Source organism: Triticum dicoccoides, chromosome 2B (genome assembly GCF_002162155.2).
Source record: "Triticum dicoccoides isolate Atlit2015 ecotype Zavitan chromosome 2B, WEW_v2.0, whole genome shotgun sequence".
NCBI classification, from domain to species: Eukaryota; Viridiplantae; Streptophyta; class Magnoliopsida; order Poales; family Poaceae; genus Triticum; species Triticum dicoccoides.
In genome coordinates, this window is record NC_041383.1 from 489,603,310 (window position 1) to 489,631,110 (window position 27,801).

Below are 27,801 nucleotides of genomic sequence, written 5' to 3' on the forward strand. Positions count from 1 at the left end.
TTCCCATTTCTTGCATGGAACCTAGAAATTTACCCGAGGACACACATGTGATTTTTCAACCAACTTTGGTGCATTGGAACATGTGCTTTTATTTCAAACTTGAAATATGCACACAAAGGTGACACGTTCCCTCTCAGAACCACGAGCCTTCTTGAGAGAAGCTCCGATTTGCAAGAAACTTATACCCAAATTTGTTCCTATTCGGCCAATTTTTTTACCATGACATGGTACTACCATGACATGACACCATGCCAAGTATCATGATTTTAAAACCAAGTTTCTCAATGTTCTCGACCGAGCCACGATGCCTAGATGTTTGAATTTTATTCTCATTTTTTGCATGGGACCTAGAAATTCACCCGAGGACACAAATGTGATTTTTCAACCAACTTTGGTGCACGGGAGCATGTGCTTGTAGTTCAAATTTGAATTATGCACATTAAATGACCAAAACTCAATTAATGTGTAAAAAAGGCCGAACGAAGCCGGAATGATTTCCAAAATTTAACAGGGAACTCATGTAGTTCTATGTTGCCTTTGTAAATAAACTCAAGGGGGACAATGTATATCGTTTCGCACTCAAAGGTGGCACATTCCCTCTCAAAACCACGAGCCATCTTGAGAGAAGCTTTGGTTTGCAAGAAGCTTATACCAAAATCTATACCTATTCGGCCAATTCTTTTACCACAGCATGGTAGTACCATGACATGACACCCATGCCAAGTTTCATGATTTTCAGACGTGTTTTGGATTTACAAGAATTTAAAAACCAAGTTTCTCAATGTTCTCGGCCGAGCCACGATGCCCAGATGTTTGAATTTTATTCTCATTTCTTGCATGGGACCTAGAAATTCACCCGAGGAAACAAATGTGATTTTCCAACTAACTTTGGTGCACGAGAGCATGTGCTTGTAGTTCAAATTTGACTTATGCACATTAAATGACTAGAAACTCAATTAATGTATAAAAAACGACAAATGAACCCGAAATAATTCCAAAATTTAACATGGCACTCATGTAGTTCTACGTTGCCTTTGTTAAGAAACTCAAGGGTGGGGGGGGCAGCGTATATTGTTTCACACTCAAAGGTGGCATGTTCCCTCTTAGAACCACGAGCTTCCAAATGGGCCCAATTTTTTACCACAACATGCTAGTGCCATGACATGACACCATGCCAAGTTTCATGATTTCCAGACGAGTTTTGGATTTACATGAATTTGAAATCTAAGTTTCTCAATGTTCTCGGCCGAGTCACGACGCCAAGATGTTTGAATTTCATTCTCATTTCTTCCATGGGACCTAGAAATTCAACCAAGGACACACATGTGATTTTTCAACCAACTTGGGTGAACCGGAGCATGTGCATGCAGTTCATATTTAGATTATGCACTTTAAAAGTCCAGAAACTCAATTAATGTATAAAAAGGTCAAACGAACCCGAAATAATTCCAAAATTTAACAGGGCACTCATATAGTTCTATGTTGCCTCTGTAAAGAAAATCAGGGGGAGGCAGCGTATATCGTTTCGCACACAAAGGTGACACGTTCCCTCTCGGAACCACAAGGCTTGTTGAGAGAATCTCCGGTTTTGCAAGAAGGTTATACCAAAACTTGTCCCAATTCAGCCAAAAGTTATACATATGTAAACAGGGTTTAGATTATCCCGAACATCTCGCTACCTAGACCAATAATGTACTATGATTTGAATTCAACATAAAATGGATACAAATATTTGAATTGGAGAGTGTATGGTACATGTAGTTCATAGTGAAATATGATTACTGCTATATGCATGCTTTTTGTTATCAAGATAATATTTAAATTATTGTATAACTTGACAACATTCGTATTCAAATAAGGAGAATTGATTCAAATTTAGTCCATATGGTAGACGGCAATATATATGTTCACATAGTGGAGTAAAATGTTCATATATGATGGAAGATCAAAGTGTACGACTACATCAATTATAAACTGCAAGGTCACCTAACGATATATTCGAATTCAACATAACGTGGATTAAAAAATTGAAATTCGAGATCCTGGCATTTGTAATCATATAAAAAAGGACATTACTCTTTCTTTTGGTGGGAATTGATTTGTTTTTTGTTGTTGTTGAGGGAAGTGCGAATCGATTTAGTACTGTGCAGGGTAATCTTGTTCTCCCGATTTTTTTACATTTTTCTTGTAGTTTTTTCAATGGCATCTATAGCAATATAGTAAAAGGGGACATGACTCTCTTGTGTCTTGTATGAATTGTTTTTTTACACATTAAGTTTGTTCTGCTGAACAAGGAATCCGCACCTTGTTATCCTGAAATTTGCAAGCTCGAGTATCTTTTGTCTCACCTGCTTTGAAACTCCCGCCTCTTCAACCCGCGCCACGCCTTGTTATCCCGAAATTTCGACGTGCACGAAAACTCCCTCCTCATCCGAAATCAGTCCCGCAGCCCAGACACGCGAAATTCCCCTTCTACCCCTCAGCCGGAAATGAAGCTCCACGTCGCGGTGTCAAAACCGGTGGGGGTATGCTCGTAACTTACCCTACATTTCAGACAAGCACGTCCCTAAGCTTGGCTCCCCCCTCCCCATTCGCCCCCCATTCGTACACCGAGGCCGCTAAAACCCACGCTCCTCCGTCGGCCTGCCGTCCGCCGCCCAGCCGGAGACTCTTCCCCGACTATGTCGTCCACCGCAATAGCTCGCCTTCCCTCATCCACCGCACCGGATGTGGATCCGTCATCGATCTCGTCGTCCCGCCGGATCAGCCGCCCCGTCCTCCACCTCCAAGGAGCTGCCTCGACGTTCGCCTCGTCTATCGCGCCACCTCAATCCCCACAGCATCGTCTTGACCTGCCCCACCGGAACCGCAGCACCCTCACCAATTCCTCCAATGAAGCTGAGGCCAACTCGGCACCACCAAGGAGGTTCTGCACTCACCGCTGCATTTTATCTTTTATTCGATCTCACGGGGTTGCCGGTGCTCGATACCCAGTAGACTTGGCGGGTCTCCATTGACGGCGCCGTTGCCGGCCACATCATCCACGGCGTCTCTCCCCCATGTCGTTGCTTCCTCGGCGGCGACTTCCACAACGGCACTAGCTGCAGCTGCTCCGGCTCTCGCTCGCGTTGCGGCTCTGTTCTTGCTGTCGGTCGCACTGCTGCACTACTCTTGCTTTTGTTTGTGTTGCTGCTCTGCTCTTGCTCTCGCTTGCGCTGCTGCTGGTGTTGCACGACCTCCGGCAGCTACAGGAGTTGCTGCTTTAGCACTCGCCCGCGGTGCTACTGCACGACTTGCTCTCTGCTAGTGCGTTCCCTGCTCGAGCGTCTGCTAATTTAGATCGCTGCTTCTCTGCTACTAGTGCTCAAACGCCCTAAACATCTATTGCAATGCTCTGCTACTAGTTCAATCAGTTTCGACAGTAAAATTTAGTTTCGACTGTAAAGTTCATTTTCTTCAGTTAAGTTCAGAGTGAACACTACTTACAACATCTGTCGGAGCGGCCGTGGCGTGGCTGATGCGTTTTACATCTAGCACATTTTGGTGATGTATTTTACATCATCTATCGCAGATGATATTAGGGTCCCACTTCAGATTAACGTTGTCTGTCTTGTCCTGCTTCAGCCTCGTCGTCGTACACCTCACCGGGGCTGCTCCAACGACGGAACCGTCCATCACAGCATAGCAGTACCCTCGGCGCCGTTTCCAGAGGCTTCGGATCTTCTTCCCCGCCTCCGACAGTCACACCAGCATCACCATCCTCCACGTCCAACCCAATGATGCTGAGGTCCACAAGGCTATGCCAAAGAGGTTGTACACTCGTCGCATCACTTTGTTACTCTGCATTCATGTCGATCCCTCAGGGATCCTTTGCTATGGAACTACTATTCGTGCAAATCTGTTAGAACGAGTGGAGCAAAGCAAAACTGGAGGATTTTTTTTTTCTTTGGTGTCTCTTTCAAAGAAAAAACGTAGGAATTTTATTCACTTGGACGTCCTTTTCAAATTAATATGCATGAAGAACAGAACTAATTGCATTACTGGCATAATAAGATGCTTATTTTTTCATTTTCACGTGGTTTGACTTTAATTTAACCATGTTTCTTCATTCCTGTGTTCTTCCAATTCATGTGAACCAAACACCCAGGTTGACTGAAATCCTATGTTTCCAAATGCTCTGTTTTGCACGTGCATTCCTATCCTATTCTTGTGTTTTTCCTGTCCCTGCGTTTATAGAATCCTCCAATTCTAAGGAGCCCTTACAGATTTACTTCATTTTTAGATAGGCATCAAAGAAAACTCTGTGTGTTATGTCCTGCTCCTGCCGTGCCGTCATCCACCCCACCTGAGGTGCACCGTCGATAGAAGCGTTCACAGCAGTAGAGATCCCCCCTGCAGACTTTCTTTCACCGCCTCAGATCATCTTCCCCGTTGTCGGCAGCCATGCCAACTGCATTACCATCATCGACTGAGCAGATGAACCTGAGGACTACACAATTCCGGAAGAGAGGTCGCAGTCTTTCGTGTTTCCTTATGTTATACATCGGTTATTATTACCTGCTACTTTATCATTCAAACTTGAGTTTTGAAATGCCCATGGGTCTCATATTGAGCCAGCAACGAATAGTATTTGTCTACTATCTGGTTCATCTGGGTCTTCTATGTGGTTCATGTTGGGTGGGCAACAAACAATAGATGATCCATTGTCTATCTTTTTAAACTGAAGCTATAATCTACCTGCTATCATTAGTTTTGGATCCATCCACTCATTTGCTACCATCAGTCTTGATTTTTGCATGGACCCCTTAGGTCTTACAAAATCTAACTATTTTTTTATTATGCATGTCAGATATTGTACACAATCGTACTGAACATGTAGAGAAAAGGATAAGACCGTTGCGTGGGTATATAATGTCATGCAGACGCCGCTCCATGGTAGGCAAAGTGCCCCCTCCTGCATTTCCAGATTGTATTCCAGAGGAAGATAACTCTTCAGATGGGGATTTAGAAGGAGCCGACCACACCTGTTTACCACCTGAGGTGTTTGCTCTAACCTGGCATGCTGATGTTGGTCATATCATGCATATGGCGCCTTGCATTGCTTACATTATACCTCTTATATGTCGCTAGCTTAGTTTAGATTTGCTTTGTGTGAATGCCACCTGTTTGGTTTCTATATCATACTCCCACCATTCCTAAATATTTTTCTTTTTAGAGATTTCAACAAGTGACTACATACGGAACAAAATGAGTGAATCTACACTCTAAAATATGTCTATATACATCCATATGTGCTAGTCCATTTGAAATCTCTAAAAAGACAAATATTTAGGAACGGAGGGAGTATATGGGAATTATGCAATGCCATCTTCTTTAGACAGGCATCATATACATGAATCATGCAATGCCATGCTGTTTAGTCAGTCATCGTATATGTGAATTGCATCATGCCATATTTTTTTCCATAATGTATTCCATTTGTCAACAATGTTTATACATTCATCTACTCTTCCTGTGCATCAGCCATTTGAGTCGGTCATGGGAAAATCTGGAGTGAAAACAAGGTCTTCTGAGCAGTCAATGCTACCTGTCAATGCAGATTTCTTGCTCGTTACAGATAGCTCCTCAGAGGAGGATTCAGAGATAGATGACCAGTCGTATTCCCCCCCCCCCGAGGTGCATGCTCTAACTGGGCTGGGTTATATTGCTCATATCATGCATATGGTGTCTTGCATTGCCATGCCATCTGCTTAGATTAGACATGCTTTGTGTGAATGCCTGATGTTTGCTTTCTATATTAGATATGTGAATTATGCAATGCCATGTTTTTCAGCCAGTTATCATATATGTGAATTATGCACCGCCATGTAGCCAGGCATCATATATGTGAATTATCTCATGCCATCTTTTTTTTCATTACGTATTCCATTTGTCGACAATCTGTGTATAGTGAACTACTCTTCATGTGTATCAGCCATTTGAGCCGGTTATGGAAAAATTTGGAGTGAAAACAAGGTCTTCAGAGCAGGCAATGGTACCTGTTGAAGCATATATCTCGATGGTTATAGGGAGCTCCTCAGAGGAGGATTCAGAGACAGATGACCAGTCCTATATCCCACCTGAGGTGTATGCTCTAAGTTGCAATGTTTTATATTTCTCATATGATGCATATGGTGTCTTGCATTGCTCAGTTTACACATCATATGCACAATATTGAATTCCATCTGCTTAGTTTAGAGATCATACCTGCGAGTGTCAGCTGCTTAGTATATGAATCAATTATGTCAATTTTATCATGCCATCCTATATACTTAGACAACATGTATGTGAATTATTTCATCCCAACCTATTTTAGAAAGACATCATATAGTTTTGTCATGTCATCCTATTTAGGTACTCATCATATGTTGAATTATGCCATTATATCTTGTTAAGTTATCCATCATATATCTGAAACTGTGTCATGCTATCCTGTTTAGTTAGGCATCATATATGTGAAATTGTGTCATGCTGTCCTGTTTGGTTAGACAACATATATGTGAATTACCACATCTGTCTATCATACAATGTTTGTACGTTCAATTTCTTTTCTTGTTTATTAGCCATTTGAATTGGAGGGGGTGATGGCAGCATCTAAGGGAGCAAAAACCCGTTCTTCACAAAAGACAGTGCTATCCGTCGATGCAGATAGAACCATGGTTGTACTGGCCCACAAACTAGCCCCACCACACATAATTGAGAGTCTTCCAGATTGCACACTTACACCGTTGGGCAGAGAACCAGCTACAACCTATCTAACTGCAACCCCAGCGGATAGTAACCCACTTCTAGTTGACAAAGCACCATGTCCACCACAGAGTACCCCCACACGAGTAGTTTGTAAAGCTACTGCAGTGCCCAAAGCACGAAGACCACCACAGCTAACCCAAACTCCACGTTTAAAGCAGAAGAGCAACTGTTCTCAGGTCAGATTCCGTAGCTATGGTCCATACTCCTTTGCTATTGCATCATTGTATTTACTCATACCAACTACTTTCGAATTTGAAGGATCCAATTGAAATTCCAATGGCGCAACAGATATGTTTTAAACCTATTTCTTTAACTGGATTGCTGTTCTAACTTCTTGATCTATGTTGATTTCAGTTTAAGTTGTATAAACAGTTATGTTCTCATGTGACACACATTACAAGTGCTCCCAATGCCGTGTAGTTTCTCACACTTATATTCTGTCTATGTTGTTGTGTCTTAAAAATATATGAGTTGAACTGTGTCTCTATCTTGATTAGGCAACATAAACTAGAATGATATGGACAATACAGTGACCATACTACATAGATATATGTTTGTTTCATGCTGTTATCCTGTCCACCTTACTACTGAACCGGTTTACCAAAATGAGTTTTGTATACTACAGGCTAAACCTGTGATGTGTCTGCTTGTTTCTCTTGTAGTATGCAAACAGAATATTGGAGAAGAGCACCCCACTATGCAATGGTAGAGAAAGTAATGCATATAAGGTTCAAGATAGTGAGACAACTCTGTTGGTCTCCAAGAAAGGGGATAAAAACAATCTTGTACACAGTGAGAAAACCCCATAGTCCGGTGTTGATGTAGTGATCGAGTTACTGGCCAGTACCGCTGGCACAAGCTCTTCGAACTCGATCCCTAAATCACTTCGGCTTCTTCAGTCTCAGCTACAAGCTGAAAGGCATCAGTCAGCTGTGCTGCGGCAAGAAGCCAAAGGACTAAGGAACTGCAGAATTCAGATGCGTACTTTCTTGTGCAACAGCAAGCGCTTGAGGATTTAAGTGCCAAACAAGAGAAAGTTAATAAGCTTGCTAAGCATCTTGCCAGCATTATGGGTACCCAGGATATTGTTTCTTGAGCTCTTTTGAAGTGGTTTCAGTTCTGGACTTGTTTTGTTGTGGCGTTTATATGCTGCTTTGTTCCCTATATTTGCACTGGTGGCGAACTTTGATGCCCAGTGGATGTAATATGTGTTGGGGAATGTAGCAGAAATTCAAAATTTTCCTACGAGTCACCAAGATCTATCTATGGAGAGACTAGCAATGAGAGAGAGGGGAGTGCATCTACATTCCCTTGTAGATTGCTAAGCGGAAGCGTTGCAAGAACATGGATGAAGGAGTCGTACTCGAAGCGATTCATATCGCAGTTGGTTCCGATCTAAGCGCCGAACAACGGCGCCTCCGCGTTCAACACACGTGTAGCCCGGTGATGTCTCCCATGCCTTGATCCAGCAAGGAGAGAGGGAGAGGTTGGGGAAGACTCCGTCTAGCAGCAGCACAACGGCGTGGTGGTGATGAGGAGCATGGCACTCCAGCAGGGCTTCGCCAAGCACCGCAAGAGACGAGGAGGGAGAGAGGTAGGGCTGCGCCTTGGTAGAGTTCATCTCGTGTCTTTGCAGCCCCCAATACCTCAAGTATATATAGGGGAAGGGGAGGGGCTGTGCCCCCATCTAGGGTTCCCTCCCTAGGGGTGGCGGCAGCCCCCAAAACCCATCTAAGGTGCGGTCAAGGGGGGAAGAGAGGGGGGCGCCCTAGGGTGGTCCTTAAGGCCCATCTCGACCTAGGGTTTTGCCCCCTCCCACTCTCCCTGCGCCTTGGGCCTTGGTGGGGGGCGCACCAGCCCACCTGGGGCTGGTCCCCTCCCACACTTGGCCTACGCAGCCCTTTGGGGCCGGTGGCCCCACCTGGTGGACCCCCGGGACCCTCCTGATGGTCCCGGTATATTACCAATAGCACCTGAAACCTTTCTGGTGACCAAAACAGGACTTCCCATACATAAATCTTTACCTCCGGACCATTCCGTAACTCCTGGTGATGTATGGGATCTCATCCGGGACTCCGAACAACATTCGGTAACCACATATATCTATTCCCTATAACCCTAGTGTCATCGGACCTTAAGTGTGTAGACCCTACGGGTTCGGGAACCATGCAGACATGACCGAGACAACTCTCTGGCCAATAACCAACAGCGGGATCTGGATACCCATGTTGGCTCCCACATGTTGCACGATGATCTCATCAGATGAACCATGATGTCAAGGATTCAATCAATCCTGTATACAATTCCCTTTGTCTAGCGGTATAGTACTTGCCCGAGATTCGATCGTCGGTATCCCGATACCTTGTTCAATCTCGTTACCAGCAAGTCTCTTTACTCATTCCGTAACACATCATCCCGCTATCAACTCCTTGATCACATTGTGCACATTATGATGATGTCCTACCGAGTGGGCCCAGAGATACCTCTCCGTCACACGGAGTGACAAATCCCAGTCTTGATTCGTGCCAACCCAACAGACACTTTTGGAGATACCCATAGTGCACCTTTATATCCACCCAGTTACATTGTGACGTTTGGCACACCAAAAGCATTCTTACGGTGTCTGGGAGTTGCACAATCTCATGGTCTAAGAAAAAGATATTTGACATTTAGAAAAGCTTTAGCATACGAACTACATGATCTTGTGCTAGGCTTAGGATTGGGTCTTGTCCATCACATCATTCTCCTAATGATCTGATCCCGTTATCAACGACATCCAATGTCCATGGTCAGGAAACCATAACCATCTATTGATCAACGAGCTAGTCAACTAGAGGCTTACTAGGGACATGGTGTTGTCTATGTATCCACACATGTATCTGAGTTTCCTATCAATACAATTCTAGCATGGATAATAAACAATTATCATAAACAAGGAAATATAATAATAACCATTTTATTATTGCCTCTAGGGAATATTTCCAACAGTCTCCCACTTGCACTAGAGTCAATAATCTAGTTCACATCACTATGTGATTGTAATGAATCGACACCCATGGGGTTTGATCATATCTCACTTGTGAGAGAGGTTATTAGTCAACGGATCTGAACCTTTCAGGTCCGTGTGTGCTTTGCAAATCTTTATGTCATCTCCTAGATGTAGCTACCACGCTCTATTTGGAGCTATTCCAAATAACTATTCTACTATAGGAATCCGGTTTACTACTTAGAATAATCCGAATTAGTGTCTAAGTTTGCATCAGCGTAACCCTTTACGACGAACTCTTTTACCACCTCCTTAATCGAGAAAATTTCCTTAGTCCACTAGTTACTAAGGATAAGTTTGACCGCTGTCATGTGATCCATTCCTGGATCACTCTTGTACCCCTTGACTGACTCATGGCAAGGCACACTTCCGGTGCGGTACACAGCATAGCATACTATAGAGCCTACGTCTGAAGCATAGGGGACGACCTTCGTCCTTTCTCTCTCTTCTGCCGTGGTCATGTCTTGAGTCTTTCTCAATACTCAAACCATATAACACAGCCAAGAACTCCTTCTTTGCTGATCTATTTTGAACTCCTTTAAAATCTTGTCACGTTATGTATTCATTTGAAAGTACTATTAAGCGTTTTGATCTATCCTTATAGATCTTTATGCTCAATGTTCAAGTAGCTTAATCCAGGTTTTCCATTGAAAAACACTTTTCAAACAACCCTATATGCTTTCCAAACATTCTATATCATTTCCGATCAACAATATGTCAACAACATATACTCATCAGAAATGCTATAGTGCTCCCACTAACTTCTTTGGAAATACAAGTTTCTCATAAACTTTGTATAAACCCAAAATCTTTGATCATCTCATCAAAGTGTATATTCCAACTCTGAGATGCTTACTCCAGTCCTTATAAGGATTGCTAGAGTTTTGCATACTTGTTAGCATCTTTTAGGATTGACAAAACTTTCTGGTTTTATCACATATAACCTTTCCTCAAAAAATTGTCGAGGAAACAATGTTTTGACATCCTATCTGCAAGATTTCATAAATAATGCAGTAACTGCTAATATAATTCCAACAGACTCTTAGCATCGCTACAAGTGAGAAAGTCTCATCGTAGTCAACTCCTTGAACTTGTCAGAAAACATCTTAACGACATGTCGAGCTTTCTTAATGGTGATACTTACCATCATTGTCCGTCTTCCTTTTAAAATCCATCTGTACCCAACAGCCTTACGACCATCAAGTAGTTCTTCCAAAGTCTACACTTTGTTTTCATACATGGATCCTCTCTCGGATTTTATGGCCTCGAGCCATTTGTCGGAATCCGGGCCCACCATCGCTTCTCCATAGCTCGTAGGTTCATTGTTGTCTAGCAACATGACCTCCAAGACAGGATTACCATACCACTCCGAAGCAATACGCGTCCTTGTCGACCTACGAGGTTCGGTAGTGACTTGATCCGAAGTTTCATGATCACTATCATCAGCTTCCACTTCAATTGGTGTAGGTGCCACAGGAACAACTTCCTGTGTGCTGCTACACACTAGTTGAAGTGATGGTTCAACAACCTCATCAAGTCTCTACCATCCTCCCACTCAATTCTTTCAAGAAAAACCTTTCCTCGAGAAAGGACCTGTTTCTAGAAACAATCACTTTTGCTTCCGGATCTGAAATAGGAGGTATACCCAACTGTTTTGGGTGTCCTATGAAGATGTATTTATCCGCTTTGGGTTCGAGCTTATCAGGATGAAACTTTTTCACATAAGCATCGCAGCCCCAAACTTTCAAGAAATGACAGCTTAGGTTTCTCTAAACCATAGTTCATATGGTGTCATCTCAACGGAATTACGTGGTGCCCTATTTAAAGTGAATGCGGTTGTCTCTAATGCCTAACCCATGAACAATAGTGGTAATTCGATAAGAGACATGATGGCATGCACCATATCCAATAGGGTGCAACTATGACGTTCGGACACACCATCACACTATGGTGTTCTAGGCGGTGTTAGTTGTGAAACAGTTTCCACAATGTCTTAATTGTGTACCACACTCGCAACTCAAATATTCATCTCTATAATCATAGCATAGACATTTTATCCTCTTGTCACGAAGATCTTCAACTTCACTCTGAAATTACTTGAACCTTTCAATAATTCAGACTTGTGTTTCATCAAGTAAATATACTCAGCATCTACTCAAATCATCTGCGAAGTAAGAACATAACGATATCCACTGCGTACCTCGGCACTCATTGGACAGCACACATCAAAATGCATTACTTCCAACAAGTTGCTTTCTTGTTCCATCTTACTGAAACGAGGCTTTTCAGTCATCTTGCCCATGTGGTATGATTTGCATGTCTCAAGTGATTTAGAATGAAGTGAGTCCAAACGATCCATCTGCATGGAGTTTCTCCATGCATACATACCAATAGACATGGTTCACATGTCTCAAACTTTTCAAAAAAACGAGTGAGTCCAAAGATCCATCAACATGGAGCTTCTTCATGCGTTTTATACCAATATGACTTACATGGCAGTGCCACAAGCAGGTGGTACTATCATTACTATCTTATATCTTTTGGCATGAACATGTGTATCACTATGATCGAGATTCAATAAACCATTCATTTTAGGTGCAAGGCCATTGAAGGTATTATTCAAATAAACAGAGTAACCATTATTCTTCTTAAATGAATAACCGTATTGTGATAGACATAATCCAATCATGTCTATGCTCAACGCAAACACCAAATAACAAGTATTTAGGTTTAACACCAATCTCGATGGTAGAGGGAGCAGGCGATGCTTGATCACATCAACCTTTGGAAACACTTCCAACACACATCATTATCTCACCTTTAGCTAGTCTCCGTTTATTCCATAGCTCTTTTATTTCGAGTTACTAACACTTAGCAACCGAACCGGTATCTTAATACCCTGGTGCTACTAGGAGTACAAGTAAAGTACACATTTATTATAATGTATATCCAATATACTTCTGTCAACCCTGCCAGCCTTCTCATCTACCAAGTATCTAGGGTAGTCATGCTTCAGTGACCGTTCCCTCATTACAGAAGCACTTAGTCTCATGTTTGGGTTCAACCTTGGGTTTCTTCACTAGAGCAGCAACTGATTTGCCATTTAATGAAGTATCCCTCCTTGCCCTTCTTGAAACTAGTGGTTTCACTAACCATCAACAATTGATGCTCCTTCTTGATTTCTACTTTCGCGGCGTCAAACATCGCGAATATTTCAAGGATCATCATATCTATCCCTGGTATGTTATAGTTCATCATGAAGCTCTAGCAGCTTGGTGGTAATGACTTTGGAGAAACATCACTATCTCATCCAGAAGATTAACTCCCACTCGATTCAAGTGATTGTTGTACTCATACAATCTGAGCACAAGCTCAACGATTGAGCTTTTCTCCCTTAGTTTGCAGGCTAAGAAACTCGTCGGAGGTCTTATACCTCTTGACGTGGGCACGAGCCTGAAATCCCAAATTTCAGCCCTCGAAACATCTCATATGTTCCGCGACATTTCGAAATCGTCTTCGGTGTCTCAATTCTAAACCGTTTAACATTACTGAACTCTCACGTAGTTATGAATACATGTATGTCAGATGTTTGCAACATCCACAGACGATGTTCGAGGTTCAGCACACCGAGCGGTGCATTAAGGACATAAGCCTTCTACGCAGCAATGAGGACAATCCTCAGTTTACGGACCTAGTCCACATAATTGCTACTATCAACTTTTAACTAATTTTTTTCTCTAGGAACATATCTAAAACAGTAGAACTAAAGTGCGAGCTACGACATAATTTGCAAAAACCTTTTGACTATGTTCAGGATAATTAAGTTCATCTTATGAACTCCCACTCAGATAGACATCCCTCTAGTCATCTAAGTGATACATGATCCGAGTCAACTAGGCCGTGTTCGATCATCACGTGAGACGGACTAGTCATCATCAGTGAACATCTTCATGTTGATCGTATCCACTATACGACTCATGTTCGACCTTTCGGTCTCTTGTGTTCCGAGGCTATGTCTGTACATGCTAGGCTCGTCAAGTCAACCTAAGTGTTTCGCATGTGTAAATCTGGCTTACACCCATTGTATGGGAACGTTAGAATCTATCACACCCGATCATCACGTGGTGCTTCGAAACAACAAAGTTTCGCAACGGTGCACAGTTAGGGGGAACACTTTATTGAAATTATTATGAGGGATCATCTTATTTACTACTGTTGTTCTAAGCAAATAAGATGCATAAACATGATAAACATCACATGCAATCAAAAAGTGATATGATATGGCCAATATCATTTTGCTCCTTCTGATCTCCATCTTCGGGGCTCCATGATCATCATTGTCACCGGCATGACACCATGATCTCCATCATCATGATCTCCATCATCGTGTCTCCATGAAGTTGTCTCGCCAACTATTACTTCTACTACTATGGCTAACAGTTTAGCAATGAAGTAAAGTAATACAATAAATAAAGACAACTCCTATGGCTCCTGCCGGTTGTCATACTCATCGACATGCAAGTCGTGATTCCTATTACAAGAACATGATCAATCTCATACATCACATATCATTCATCACATTCTTTTGGCCATATCACATCACATAGCATACCCTGAAAAAACAAGTTAGACGTCCTCTAATTGTTGTTTGCATGTTTTACGTGGCTGCTATGGGTTTCTAGCAAGAACGTTTCTTGCCTACGCAAAAGCCACAACATGATATGCCAATTGCTATTTACCCTTCATAAGGACCCTTTGCATCGAATCCGATCCGACTAAAGTGGGAGAGACTGGCACCCGCTAGCCACCTTATGCAACAAGTGCATGTCAGTCGGTGGAACCTGTCTCACGTATGTGTACGTGTAAGGTTGGTCCGGGCCGCTTCATCCCACAATACCGTCGAAACAAGATAGGACTAGTAACGGTAAGCATATTGAACAAAATCAACACCCACAACAACTTGTGTTCTACTCGTGCATAGAATCTACGCAATAGACCTAGCTCTGATACCACTATTGGGGAACGTAGCAGAAATTCAAAATTTTCCTACGAGTCACCAAGATCTATCTATGGAGAGACTAGCAACGAGAGAGAGGGGAGTGCATCTACATACCCTTTTAGATCGCTAAGCGGAAGCGTTACAAGAACGCGGATGAAGGAGTCACACTCGAAATGATTCAGATCACAGTTGATTCCGATCTAAGCGCCGAACAACGGCGCCTCCGCTTTCAACACACGTGCAGCCCGGTGACGTCTCCCATGCCTTGATCCAGTAAGGAGAGAGGGAGAGGTTGGGGAAGACTCTGTCCAGCAGCAGCACAACGGCATGGTGGTGATGGAGGAGCGTGGCACTTGAGCAGGGCTTCGCCAAGCACCACAAGAGACGAGGAGGGAGAGAGGTAGGGCTGCGCCTTGGGAGAGTTCATCTCGTGTCTTTGCAGCCCCCAATACCTCAAGTATATATAGGGGAAGGGGAGGGGATGCGCCCCCATCTAGGGTTCCCTCCCTAGGGGTGGCGGCCGCCCCCAAAACCCATCTAGGGTGCGGCCAAGGGGGGGAGAGAGGGGGGTGCCCTAGGGTGGGCCTTAAGGCCCATCTTGACCTAGGGTTTTGCCCCTCCCACTCTCCCTGTGCCTTGGGCCTTGGTGGGGGGCGCACCAGCCCACCTGCGGCTGGTCCCCTCCTACACTTGGCTACGCAGCCCTCTGGGGCCGGTGGCCCCACCTGGTGGACCCCCGGGACCCTCCCGGTGGTCCGGGTACGTTTCCGATAACACCCGAAACCTTTCCGATGACCAAAACAGGACTTCCCATACATAAATCTTTACCTCCGGACCATTCCGGAACTCCTCGTGACGTCCGGGATCTCATCCGGGACTCCGAACAACATTCGGTAACCACATATATCTATTCCCTATAACCCTAGCGTCATCGAACCTTAAGTGTGTAGACCCTACGGGTTCGAGAACCATGCAGACATGACCGAGACAACTCTCCGTCCAATAACCAACAGCGGGATCTGGATACCCATGTTGGCTCCCACATGTTTCACGATGATCTCATCAGATGAACCACGATTTCAAGGATTGAATCAATCCCGTATACAGTTCCCTTTGTCTAGCGGTATAGTACTTGCCCGAGATTTGATCGTCGGTATCCCGATACCTTGTTCAATCTCGTTACCGGTAAGTCTCTTTACTCGTTCCGTAACACATCATCCCACGATCAACTCCTTGATCACATTGTGCACATTATGATGATGTCCTACCGAGTGGGCCCAGAGATACCTCTCCGTCACACGGAGTGACAAATCCCAGTTTCGATTCGTGCCAACCCAACAGAAACTTTCGGAGATACCCGTAGTGCACCTTTATAGCCACCCAGTTATGTTGTGATGTTTGGCACACCCAAAGCATTCTTACGGTGTCCGGGAGTTGCACAATCTCATGGTCTAAGAAAAAGATACTTTACATTTAGAAAACTTTAGCATACGAACTACACGATCTTGTGCTAGGCTTAGGATTGGGTCTTGTCCATCACATCATTATCCTAATGATGTGGTCCCGTTATCAACGACATCCAATGTCCATGGTCAGGAAATTGTAACCATCTATTGATCAACGAGCTAGTCAACTAGGGGCTTAATAGGGACATGGTGTTGTCTATGTATCCACACATGTATCTGAGTTTCCTATCAATACAATTCTAGCATGGATAATAAACAATTATCATAAACAAGGAAATATAATAATAACCATTTTATAATTGCCTCTAGGGCATATTTCCAACAATATGTGTAATAGTCGTGATAGCCTAGCATAAGTTGCTTGCTTATTTATTTCCTTGTTGTCTTGTTTATTTGTTTGCTTGTAGTCAGTGCAGTTCTGTTTCCGCGGTTTGCTAGTGGCCGCAATAACCTATTTTTTAAAACTAGGCCACAATAACCTTCTCAAGTAGTGGCCCTGGGCCTCCTACCGGCCGTAGTAACAATGGGCCTTTTACGGGCTGTAGAAACAATGGGCCTTCTACGGGCTGTAGAAACAATGGGCCTTCTACGAGCCGTAGACACAATGGGCTTTCTACGGGTCGTATCATCAATGGGCCTTATATGGGTCGGCCTATCGATCGGCCAAACATGGGCCAATAACAGACCGCATTATGGTTGTAAACGGGCTAGAGTTGGAATCATCCGTTCATGGGCCGACCATAACGGGGCGTCGTTAATAGGCCGTATTTGATGACGCTATGAAAACAACCCAACGTATTAACGGGCCACAAATGGGCCGACTGTAACAACGGGCTGGATTTGGCCCACTAGCAGAAAATGACAGTAACGGGCCGTAAGTAACTGAATGCTGGAAATGAGCCCAAGAATAAATGGGCCCTGAGAAGGCCGAAAGATAACATGGGCTGGAAACGGCCCAATGGAATAATGGGCCGTTAATGGGTATAAAGTGATACAATGTTCATTACGGGCCAGTTTCACCACGGGCCGCTAATGGGTATAAAGTGATGCACTGTTTATTGCGGGCCAGTTTCACCACGGGCCGTTAATGGGCCAAAAGTTATAAAGGGCCTCATATGGGCCGAAAGACGTCATGGGCCATACATGGGCCAGAAGTGAAAACGGGATGGAATCATATTGGATGGCCTAGATGACGCTACTGGGCCTAATTCGGATAGGGCGTAACGGGCCTTGGGTTAGCGGGTTGTAAATGGGCTATATGCGAACAGGCCGTTAACAGGCTTTCCATGGGCCGGCCCGCCACCTTTTAACCAAGTCAAACGGGCCAGCTTTTCACAGGAATGGGCCTCTGTTGGGCTGTGCCACATGTCGACATATCATAGGCACCTTCTGTCCAATGAGTGGATGACATCTATCCCAACGATGAGCCGACACGTGTTTCCTCCGGCCAATGATGATTTTACACGTGGAAAATCCCCATTGGTCGGGGTTGTTAACAGGTTATCGGATCCAAAACCCGACCCGATAGCTTAACGGCGTTCCGTTACGGTGGATGCCACGTGTCGGTCACCCTTGACGAAAGCACTTCTGTGACGCGCGATTTATCATCATGGAAGTGGACACTTCCGTGATGATAATTTTGGTAATGTCATGGAACACTTCTACGACAGCACAGGTATGACTATCTTGATTATGTCATAAAATCGTCATGGATGTACATGCATGACAAAAAACGCGACCTACTATGACAAACACGTATCATCACGGAAGTGTATTTTTTTGTAGTGTGAAATTGAGTAAGGGATCGTCTTATAATGCTACCGTCGTACTGCTACCTCTTGAGCTTACGTTGGTTTTCCCTTGAAGAGGAAAGGGTGATGCAGCAAAGTAGCATAAGTATTTCCCTCAGTTTTGAGATCCAAGGTATCAATCCAGTAGGAGACGATGCACAAGTCATCGAATACCTGCACAAACAATCAAGAACTTGTAACCAACGTGATAAAGGGGTTTTCAATCCCTTCACGGTCACTCGCAAAAGTGAGATCTGATTGAGATAGATAAACGGTAAAGTAAATATTTTTGGTATTTTTGGTTTATAGATTGGAAAGTAAAGATTGCAAAATAGTAGATCGGAAACTAGCAAGATGTAAACGAGATTCAATAATATGGAAAAGAGACCGGGGGGGCATAGGTTTCACTAGTGGCTTCTCTCAAGATAGCATATATTACGGTGGGTGAACAAATTACTACCGAGCAATTGATAGAAAAGCGCATAGTTATGACAATATCTAAGCAATGATCATGAACATAAGTGAGGGAGTCCTGGATTAGGGGGTGTCCGGATGGCCGGACTAAGACCTTTGGCCGGACTCCCGGACTATGAAGATACAAGATTGAAGACTCCGTCCCGTGTCTGGATGGGACTTTCCTTGGCGTGGAAGGCAAGCTTGGCGATACGATATGAAGATCTCCTCCCATTGTAACCGACTCTGTGTAACCCTAGCCCTCTCCGGTGTCTATATAAACCGGAGAGTTTTAGTCCATAGGGCGATAAACAATCATACCATAGGCTAGCTTCTAGGGTTTAGCCACTCCGATCTCATGGTAGATCTACTCTTGTACTACCCATATCATCAATATTAATCAAGCAGGAGTAGAGTTTTACCTCCATCGAGAGGGCCTGAACCTGGGTAAAAACATCGTGTCCCTTGTCTCCTGTTACCATCCACCTAGACGCACAGTTCGGGACCCCCTACCCGAGATCCGCCGGTTTTGACATCGACATTGGTGCTTTCATTGAGAGTTCCTCTGTGTCGTCACCTTTAGGCCCGATGGCTTCTTCGCTCGTCAATCGCGATGTGGTCCGGGATGAGACCTTTCTCCCCGGACAGATCTTCGTATTCGGCGGCTTCGCACTGCGGGCTAGCTCGTTTGGCCATCTGGAGCAGATCAAAAGCTACACCCCTGGCCATCAGGTCAGGTTTGGAAGCTTAAACTACACGGTCGACATCCCCGGGGACTTGATCTTCGATGGATTCGAGCCACGACCGGGCGCGCCGCACTGTCACGATGGCATGATTTAGCTCTGCCATCGGACAACACCCAGAGCGTCGCTCAGGTGTCCGCTCCAACCATTAGCTCGGAGCCCACTGCGCCAGTCGGGAACGGACGGTTGGACGCCGCCCCGGAAGATGCAACCTCTAGGGCGATAGAGCCGGATACCAGCCTAGTCCTTCGCAAGGCCCGTGACTCCAAGGTGCTGGACTCCGATCTGGACTCCGTAAATCCCGCACCTCTTCCGATTAAGCCCGATTGGGCTCCGGTCATGGACGTCTTTTAGCACTCGCCTTTTGGCGATATCCTGAATTCATTAAAGGCTCTCTCTTTGTCAGGAGAGCCCTGGCCGAACTACGGCCAACACGGTTGGGATGCGGACGACGAAGAAATTCGAAGCCCACCCACCACCCACTTCGTAACCAATGTCGACGATTTAACCGACATGCTCGACTTTGACTCCGAAGACATCGATGGCATGGACGCCGATGAAGGAGACGATCAAGAACCAGCACCTATAGGGAACTGGAAAGCCACCTCATCATACAACGTATACATGGTGGACACACCCAACAGAAACGATAATGAGGATCAAAAGGATGCGGCCAGGGATCGCTCCCTCGAAAAACAATCAAAGCGGCGGCGTAAGCGCAAGGCCAAGCCCCACCTCGACAAAGACCCAGCCATAGAGCAGGTTGAATCAATGAAAGACGAACATGCCGTCGAGCATCCGTCCAAACAGGGCGGACAATCCGAACAACTAATCCCCGGGAAAGATAATAGCCCGGACGACCTCACACCGGACAAATTGCTGGAACATCAGAACCTCCACCAAAGGCTCGTTGCCACTGCATGTAGCCTGAAAAAGCAGAAGCGGAGGCTCAAGACAGCGGAAGATGCACTCAGGATCAGATGGGGCAAAGTACCCAATACCGCACACAAGTACGGCAGCAGTCGTCACACAAAGAGCTATCCGAAGCGGAAACTACTACCGGAATTTGATGAAGAGGCCATAAAGCCCCCACAGTCAAAAAATAAGGAAGCTACAAGGTCGGATAGACGACCCTACAATCAATCTCACGCATCAAAGGACGCCGCACTCAATATGGCGCGCAATCCGTCCAAGAATTTGCATCAAAAAACTGGCCCAACCAGATCCATCTATAGGCCAAGAAAGCAGGCTCCAGTGACTGATGCAATGCAAAAAAACACCCGAACATCGCGACACGCCTAAATACAGGGGCGCCGCACACCCCCTATGTTTTACTGATGAGGTGCTGGACCATGAATTTCCAGTCGGATTCAAACCCATGAACATAGAAGCATATGACGGAACAACAGACCCTGGAGTCTGGATCGAGGACTACATCCTCCACATACACATGGCCAGAGGAGACGACCTCCACGCCATAAAATACTTACCCCTTAAGCTCAAAGGGCCAGCCCGGCATTGGCTTAAAAGCCTTCTCGAAAACACTATGGGAAGTTGGGAAGTGCTTGAGGATGCTTTCTGGGCAAATTTTCAAGGGACCTATGTCCGACCCCCGGATGCAGATGATCTGAGTCATATAACTCAGCAGCCCAGAGAGTCAGCCTGGAAGCTCTGGAACAGATTCCTTATCAAAAAGAATCAGATAGTCGACTGTCCGGACGCAGAGGCCCTAGCAACTTTCAAACATAGTGTCCGAGACGAATGGCTCGCCGGACACCTCGGCCAAGAAAAACCGCGAACAATGGCCGCGTTAACAAGCCTCATGACCCGCTTTTGTGCAGGAGAGGATAGCTGGTTGGCAAGAAGCAGCACCAGCGACCCGAATGCGTCCAAACCCAGAGATGGGAATGGAAAGCCGCGCTGTAACAAAGAACCGCGCCGGATCAAGGACAACGGCCCGATGAGCACGGCAGTAAACGCCGGATTCAAAAGCTCTCAGCAAAATCAGAAAAAGCCGCCCCCCAAAGACGATAGGGACGAGCTATCCAACCTCAACAAAATCTTGGACAAAATATGTCAAATCCACAGCACTCCGGGGAGACCTGCAAACCATACCCATAGAAATTGTTGGGTCTTTAAGTAGTCTGGCAAACTCAACGCCAAACACAAGGGGCTCGACACACCAAGCGAAGATGACGATGCACCCCACAAGCAGAACACCGGAGAACAAAAGAAGTTCCCACAAGAAGTCAAGACAGTAAACCTGCTTCATGTGACAAAGGGGAAGAGCAGAACGGCACCTACGAAGACACGCGCCGTATGGCCAGCCCCAGAGGAGCAACGCCACTGGTTGTTACAACCAATCACCTTCGATCATCAGGATTACTCCAGAGGAGACCAGAACGCAGGCTGGACTGCCTAGGTCGTAAATTCAATTATTAACGGACTCCAATTTACAAATGCCCTTATGGACGGCGGCAGCGACTTGAACCTGCTATATTAGGACTCAGTCCGCAAACTCGGGGTAAACCCATTTATAATCCACCTTGGCAACACTTCCTTTCAAGGAGTCACGCCAGGCCCGGATACCCCAAGTATGGGTTCCCTTACGTTAGAAGTCATGTTCGGATCACCCGACAACTTCTGAAGCGAAAAGCTAACATTCCACATCGCCCCATTCGTAAGTCGCTATCAAGCGCTACTGGGACGTGAAGCTTTCGCCCGCTTTAACGCAATACCGCATTACGCATCCCTTACACTCAAAATGCCCGGCCCAAAGGGCATCATTTCATTACAGGGGAACATAAATTGACCCCCAAAGCATGGGAAAAGGTGCGGCTGCCTGGACAGTCGCCCACAAATCCAGCCCTACTATCCCGGACACGGCTCGACGAGTCCGGTGTAAACATGTTTAATAACCGCATATCCCTGTACAAGGGGCTCCGTGTGCTCACGCCCGGATACAATATGGCTCAACTCTTGCTCCAACTATATTTTGTTTATTTCAATATAGATTTCTCGCATGCTTATTTTTTTACTAAGTTCCTCTCTTTCGCAGACGAACATCGTGCTACGCCCGTCCAGGATACGGCACAACAGAGACACAGGCGCAGATGTGCAGCAGGGACCCGTTTCAAGGATTCTTTTCAGATTAAGACCCTGCGTAAACCTTTTTTACTGTCTCTTGTTGATAACATCCCCCGGTTTTCTCTATAACCGAGGAGGAGGCTGGCATCTTGGCATGTGGCCACGCCAGAATTTTTGCGCGTACCTGGACACTAGGGTTTTTTTTACCAAGGGCTCTATTTCGGCCCGTCTTCATAAAGACCGAATACCTTAGGGAGTGTTTGGCGTCGCGAGTTTGGCCCTATATGCATCAGCTCCGAATCATGTCTTTGGTCAAATGTTGGGTTTGCCCGGCTCCTGTGTTTTGCTGCCTTATGTTCCGTTATATTGGCTAACGCGGCACCAGGAGAACTACTGCGATTGTGCCCCGGTTCGGCCAGGTGAGCACCTCAGTAGAGAAAGCCGAAAACTGACTGTCATGATATAGCGAAAGACTGGTCAACCACTCGATGACTTTCAAAATCTTTAGGATTCCCCCGCATTAACGAAGGGCCGCTTCTCGGTCAGGCACACTCGCGCCCCGAATTCGGGCGAGCGCGGTGCCCCTAGGGGCTATTCAGTAGCCCCACTGTCAAACTCCTATGGCTAAGTGAAAGTGATAAAGCATTATAGTCCGGTTGCCTAGTTCGCCGCGCCACCACCTCCTTTGTAGGACCAAGACATTGGATTAAGTGTGAAACGGTGCCTTTTTGGGAACACCCCCGCATTCTATGCGTGGGGGCTGAAGCCAACGACTGCCATCTTTCAGGTTATATACAAATATATACATTAAACGGCCGCACAGGAGGCATCATGATTCTTGCAAGCACAAGTATAAAAAGCTTTTTTCATAAAAACAAAATTCGTTTTACAAATAGTATAAGCTATTCGAACACAACATCCTTCGAGCACTGCGACTCTATTATATGAGCGCCTGGAAGAACTTCCTCAAAATAGTGCTTGGCAGGTACTCGGCTTTCGTCCGAATCCTGGGACGCAACAATACTGGCCTTCATATCTGCCCAGTATATTTTGACACGGGCAAGAGCCATCTGTGCGCCCTCTATGCACACTGACCTCTTCATTGCATCAGCATGCGGCACTGAACCAAGGAACTGCTGCACCAAGCCAAAATAACTCTTCGGCTCCGGCTTCTCCGGCCACAGATGACTCGCAACATACCTCATGGCGAGTCCGGATAACCTGTTCAGCTCCGCCCAAGCGGCCAAACGGTCGGATACTGACAGTGGGCGTTCAGGATTGTGGTACTGCGACCAAAAAAGCTCTTCCAGTCCAGGGTCACCTCGGCTGCGGAAGTGTTCGGTCGCGTCCGCTGCACTTGCTGCCAAATCCAGATAAGCGTTTTCCGCACTCCACTGCCGGTCTAATGGAACATACTTGGGGTCTCCGAACTTCATCCGCAGCATATAAGGCTTTCCAACCGTGATATCTCCGGCCTGACGCAGCTCCTCCTTCATCGCTCTCATGGCAGAGCGAGTATCCTTGGCTTCGGCAGTGATCTTTTCAAGGTCCTTCTGAGCCGCCCTATCTTCTTGTTCAAGAAATTTACAGCGGTCGGTAGCATCCTTCAATTTTATGGCCATCTCGGCTATTTCCTTCTTGCTCTGGCAGTGAGCAGCCTATTCGGCTTTTCGCTCTTCAGCCGCTTTAATGGCAGCCGCATCACTTTTCCTTGCTTGCTCCTTGGCTCGGGTAAGTTCTGCCCGAAGGTTCTCCACGGCAGCAGCACCATCTACATAAAGTATATATATAAGGCCCGAGCATCGAGCTCCTATTACTGGGTGTCTTTTGAACATACCTTGAGCCTCATCTAGCCGCTTATTTACAAGCGCGATGTCGGCATCTGCTACGTCAAGTTGCCGCTTTAGTTCGGCAGATTCATCAGTACGGCTAGCCACCGAACGCCTCGCCACCTTCATGGAATAGGCGACATATTATACCTGAGGTTATGATCCTCTGTGCGCCGTCACTCGTGATGACACACAGAGTCTCAGGGGCTACTATTCATACAGGGCACATTTAATATGCGGCTCTACCAAAAGGTACACCTTTTTACGTACCTCAAAGCCTGTTAGTAAACTCCTGGCAGCCTTGTACAATCCGCTTTCCGCGGATGAAATCCTTCCAATCACCGTATCCATCAACATACGGTGTTCTTCTGAGATGGACGCCCTACCAAGCAGATCCTTCAGCCCCTCCGCCGGCGCGCAAGAGGGTGCCGGACTAGCCTGACGACCTTTTCCAGGGTCCGGACTTGAAAAAACCCTCCGGGGCGATACCTCGGGGTCGCCAGCCTCGTGAGACAGTGCAACAAGGGGAGGCGTTTCACTCTCTATCATCTCTGGACGAAGATCCCCTGAAGATGAGCTCTGTTGAGAAGGGTTGAGATCCGAACTGCAAGATAATGTTTCGGTTATTTTCCTCAAGAATAAAACATGAGTGTGATTCATTATGGAACCCCTCCCTTCACTTACGTCTCGGGGGAGAGCGGGTCCACTTTAGGGGGCGATTCGGCTGGGGCGTTCTCCGGTGCCAAACCCTCTGACGAAGATTTCTTTCCCCGTTTTGAGGTTATCACCTCCGGGTTTTCAGAGGCAGTCCTTTTCTTTCCCTGGTCGGGGGAATTTTTGATTCTTCCCGTCCTAACGGCCTCCTTCGCGGAGGCGGTAGCTCCTTGGTTCCCCCCTTCGCCTTCCTCCAACGGCGCGACCTCCAGCATCCTGGTCAGCATGGGATTCGGCACGGTCTCGGGCAGGGGGGCTGGACACCTGATAAGCTTTGCCTTCGCCATCCACTCCTGTTCAAATGACAACTCTACTAAAGGGTAGATTTGATAAAAATATGGATGGTGTATCCAAATACGGGGCTACTTACTTTAGCATCCGGGCGATTGCAGCTCAGACTTGCGTCCTCGGACAAATCCGGACACCTTGCTAGTGATCCGAAGAACAATTTGTACATCTCCACGGGTGTCATTCCCATGAAATGTTGTAGGACTCGTGGTCCCTCCGAATTGAACTCCCACAGGTGGAGAGGTCGACGTTTGCAGGGCAGTGTGCGGCAAATCACCATGACTTGCGCCACTACGGTCAAATTGATATCTCTTTCTAGAAGATCTCGAATACGGCCCTGCAGCAAGGGCACGTCTTTGGGCGGCCCCCAGATAAGTCCTTCATTAACCCATGACGCCAGCCGTGGTGGGGGACCCGAGCGAAAAGTAGGTGGTGCCACCCATGTGCTGCCCCTAGGGGCTGTGATGTAAAACCAGTCCCGTTGCCATAAGCCGAGCTCCTCTTGAAAAGAGCCTTCGGGCCATGGAGCGTCGTCCATCTTGCTTATTATAGCCCCTCCGCACTCAGTGTGCTGCCCCTCGATCATTTTCGGTTCCACTTTAAAAGTTTTTAGCCACAATCCGAAGTGAGGGGTGATATGGAGGAAGGCCTCGCACACGACAATGAATGATGAGATCTGGAGGATGGACTCCGGAGCTAGGTCGTGGAACTCCAGCCCGTAGTAAAACATAAGCCCCCTCACAAAGGGATCATTCGGGAAGCCTAGCCCCCGAAGGAAGTGAGATGCGAACACCACGCTTTCACCGGGCTGGGAAGCGGGAACAACTTGCCCTTGAGCAGGCAGTCTATGCGAGATTTCGCCGGTTAGATACCTGGCATCTCTCAGCTTTCGTACATCTTCTTCCGTAATGGAGGAAGGCATCCATCGGCCTTGAAGGTCGGAGCCGGACATCGTCAAAAGTCCGAAGCGCCTAAAACTAGAGCTTTGGGTGTTGGAACTCAAAGCGAGGGGCGGATTTGATTGGTTTGAGAAGAAGGGAGCCGAGCCTTGGTTCCTTTATAAGGGAGGTGAATACCAAGAGCCCTCCCCGTAACCGTTTGAGACTCGCTTTCAATTAGGGAGTCATACCTAAGTCACGGTTGGGTTACCCACGCCCGTATTGGTAAGGATCCCGGAATAAGGGGACACGATCTCTGCTTTGACAAAGACGTGCCAAGGAAACCGCCTCGCTAAACGCGCTGGGGTGGAACAGTAAGATGAATAAAAGCCTGGCCGTGGCATGATGTCACGCTGCGGAATATGTCAGCAGATCCGATTGATGCAAATATTATTCTCTCTACGATGGAATGTGGAACTTATTTTGCAGAGCCGGGCACTACCCTGGTGTTCAACATCTTCTATGGAATATTCGGATGAGGAACCCGCCTTGCAATGTCGAAGACAACTTGTGCGCTGGACTCATCGTCATTGAAGCCTGGTTCAGGGGCTACTAAGGGAGTCCTGGATTAGGGGGTGTCCGGATGGCCGGACTAATACCTTTGGCCGGACTCCCGGACTATGAAGATACAAGATTGAAGACTCCGTCCCATGTCCGGACGGGACTTTCCTTGGCGTGGAAGGCAAGCTTGGCGATACGATATGAAGATCTCCTCCCATTGTAACCGACTCTGTGTAACCCTAGCCCTCCCCGGTGTCTATATAAACTGGAGAGTTTTAGTCCATAGGGCGATAAACAATCATACCATAGGCTAGCTTCTAGGGTTTATCCACTCCGATCTCGTGGTAGATCTACTCTTGTACTACCCATATCATAAATATTAATCAAGAAGGAGTAGGGTTTTACCTCCATCGAGAGGGCCCGAACCTGGGTAAAAACATCGTGTCCCTTTTCTCCTGTTACCATCCGCCTAGACGCACAGTCCGGGACCCCCTACCCGAGATCCGCCGGTTTTGACACCGACAATAAGCATCACGTACGTGTCAAGTAGACCGAGTCATGCCTGCATCTACTACTATTACTTCACACATCGACCACTATCCAGCATGCATCTATAGTATTAAGTTCATAAAGAACAGAGTTACGCATTAAGCAAGATGACATGATGTAGAGGAATTAACTCAAGCAATATGATGAAAACCCCATCTTGTTATCCTCGATGGCAACAATACAATACGTACCTTGCTACCCCTACTTTCACTGGGAAAGGGCACCGCAAGATTGAACCCAAAGCTAAGCACTTCTCCCATGGCAAGAAAGATCAATCTAGTAGGCCAAACTAAACCGATAATTCGAAGAGACTTGCAAAGATATCAAATCATGCATATAATAATTCAGAGAGGAACCAAATAATATTCAAAGATAATCTTGTCCATAAATCCACAATTCATCGGATCTGAGCAAACATGCCGCAAAAGAATATTACATCGAATAGATCTCCAAGAACATCGAGGAGAACTTGGTGTTGAGAATCAAAGAGAGATAAGAAGCCATTTAGATGATAACTATGGACCCGAAGGTCTGTGGTAAACTACTCATGCTTCATTGGAGAGGTAATGGTGTTGATGTAGAAGCCCTCCATGATCGAATCCCCCTCCG